Source organism: Prosopis cineraria, unplaced genomic scaffold (genome assembly GCF_029017545.1).
Source record: "Prosopis cineraria cultivar Desert tree isolate PC_DT_omini unplaced genomic scaffold, ASM2901754v1 PC2, whole genome shotgun sequence".
NCBI lineage: Eukaryota > Viridiplantae > Streptophyta > Magnoliopsida > Fabales > Fabaceae > Prosopis > Prosopis cineraria.
In genome coordinates this window covers 33717352-33720692 of record NW_026555333.1, presented here as the reverse complement: position 1 = coordinate 33720692, position 3341 = coordinate 33717352, and positions in this window count along the sequence as shown.

Below are 3341 nucleotides of genomic sequence, written 5' to 3'. Positions count from 1 at the left end.
TCTTTACTATAACATCACATCATACTGATGCTAAGGAGCATAAATCTCTAATACTATACCCCACACGGGCACTAAAGAGATAATCTCAAACACCTACCTTACTAGGTACTAAGAAGATAAATGTCATATGGACTTTCATTACTCCTTCCTATGGGTGAACTCTCGCCCCTTATCTTGATAATGCTCACTTTTGTATTAAAATCTTAAATTACTCATATAAAGAAACCTTCATAAATTCATTGTTTTAAAATCATTTCCAATGCATAATATCTATATTTCGCAATATGCAACACTTTTAAAACATATATATGCAAAATTATACATTTACTCACAAACAATTAGGCACTTAATCAAATAGAGTGAATTATTCAATTACTTCAACCCTTTCATCACTAAAAGGGTTATCATGATCTAAATATGTGCTCCACAAGGTCCACACGCATAATAACACTTGAGCAATATATTATCTACACAATTAAGAAATAATCATCAATTATTACTCCAATTAAACTCCTAAATCATTGAATTTCGGGTACCCATTGTACCCAAAATCCCATTTCAACACTATTAGCACTTATAATACTCTTCCTTAATTTCATTTAATATCTAAACATACTAATAACACCAATCATTTACTCATATTGTTCTAAAACTTCTAAATTTTACTTAGGGTTAGTCCAAACCCTAACAAAAAAATTCCAAATCACTAAAAAAACCTTAGACCTAGGTTTGCAAGCTTGATTTAACCCCCAAAACCATAACTAAGCTAATAGGTTCAGTCAAAACCCAAGGAGAACACAAAATCCATCCCATTTCACTTAAAACTCAAAGATTTTGCATAAAAGAGGAAGGAGAAGAATAGGAAGCTTACCCAATGTGAATTTCAAGCTCAACACACTCCCAAAGTGATGTTGGAAGAAAGCCTTAACAGCCCTCAAGCCTTCCTCTATCACTTCTCTCTCAATTCTCTCTTTTCTTCTTCTAAACACATTTCGCATTTAGTTTGAGCTAGAATTTGGTAGTGCATTATGGCGCAATGTGCATGCATCGCGGCATATGGCACAAGTGCCATATGTTGTTTTGACCTCCCACTCAAGCCCAGTTGATCTATACACATCTTAGCTTAGTTCTATGGCTATTCAAAGGTCGAATAACATTATTAATTTCATAAATCTCTTATTTTGACCAATTTACCTTTTTTAAACACTCAAAGTTTTAAGTTGAAAACTTAAAATGTTATACCCACTACATACATACCATCATACTTACACTATTATTTTGGCCCTATTTAAGCCTTACAACCATATATCAATAGCTTAAGGAACAAAATACACAAGACATTTCCAACCATAATGCAAGTAGTCATATGGCTCAAATGATCCTAGTTGGCAATTTAACAACTCAAAATACATAATACACAGGTACGGGGCCTATTAGCAGGATTTGCATTTAAATCTTAAGCCTTTGTATGTTTTCCCTTATTCGAATATAATGAGCTAAGCTTTATAATATTGAAGAATAAGGGGTGAGTACCACTACTTAATAACCAAGGTCAAACTAGTCTATATAGTTGCATATCAATTAACTATAGATGCAAATGGCAATTTCATAACTTCACAAGCATCACATACAAAAATTACAATTATAGCCTCGGCCACAAAACTACCATCTATGTGACTGGGCAACAATGCATATTATCACATTTATTTCAGAAATACACATCTTGAGGTCACAATAATAATAACCTTACACCTCTAATGGAATATATGCCAAACCATAATAATAACAACCATGTGGTTGGGAATATGAATCTATGATCAATGCCAACCTTATACCCTCCTGTTACCTCTAACATGAAATCAGTTACTATTCAATGGGTATGTCCATAACTTGAACTAACCCAGCCTTCCACTTATGAAGAGTTGTTAGGCCAGGGTAAACCCACTCACTTGTGATTCACAGTTTTTTCTAATACTAGCAACTATGGGGTATCACACCCTTAATCTAGTCTCCTTATAAATTGGTGAAAACTAATTAGTTTGAGTCCCTCAAAGAATAAGTAGGATAGTCCCTAATCAATCATGAGACAATGACTATCTCTTGATTCCAATGACTAGTGACAAGGCAAGCTTTCAATTCTAATTGTAAGTTGTTATTACTAGGTGGATTTAACATTATTACTGCTCTTCTAAGCGAAACTCCTGCTAATGATCACGCTATGCATTTATTGAGACTTAACATGTCATTTTAGCACAATTAATCACATCATGTCATACATACACTATTTTCTTTCTCCATTAAGCTTGATATGCCAAATATCATATATTCATCAATTTCATAATAACATACTCAATTATCATCATCAATCACAAATGTATAAATATGCATATTATTCTTAACAATTCAACATAAATCCATACCACAAAATCACATTGTTAACATTTGCATCAATGGGCCCTCAAACACCTAATAAATATCAAATAATTAAGTTAAACTAATAAGTAATTAACATACAACTATACAGACAAGATTTTTCTCCTAGTTATCTCAAACTTTTGAGAGGTCAAAGTTTACCCGTTAAACACAAACTTCAAAAGCTTGCCAAATAGCTTGAATAAGGCCAAAACTATTAGTCTACAATAAAATCACAAGGATATTATCATTATCCCTTATTTGGGTAATTTCCAACATTCTAACTCATCCCTCCAATTCACACTTGTACAATCTCCACTTCTCATCATACCTATTGAGCCTATTATGTTTTCTTAGTTCACATTGCCATTAATAAGCCATTAAACCTCTATTCATGACATTTCAACTCAACCAAATGCCATAATAAATACAAAATTCATCCATTAATAGCCCTCACCAACCAACAACCCCTAAAATCTTTAATGTGGGGTTTAAATACCTTAAACAACTCCCATTATCTCTATTTTAGTCAATGGGTTCAGAATCATAACTCATATAGACCAAAAATCATCTTTATAATTCAAATCCTAACTTACCAACAAGAGAAAATGGAAGAGAAGGGAAGAAATAAGCTTAGAAACCTTACCTTAGATGATATCTAGCTCCAAAATACTCCCAAACCTCCAATGCCATAAGCCCTGGCAGAGAAATCATACTTACTCTTCATTTTTTCTCTTCTTTCCATCTAATTTTCTATCTGATATGCACATCATTTATCAAAGTTTTTTACCATGCACTGCAGCGCACGTACTATCTCCCACGGCATTGATAGAACACATTTATCACATACTTTTATTTGTCAATTAGGGCCATTTTATTAATTTTTTATCACCTCAAAGTGCACACATTGCATTAGAATTGAAAAATTA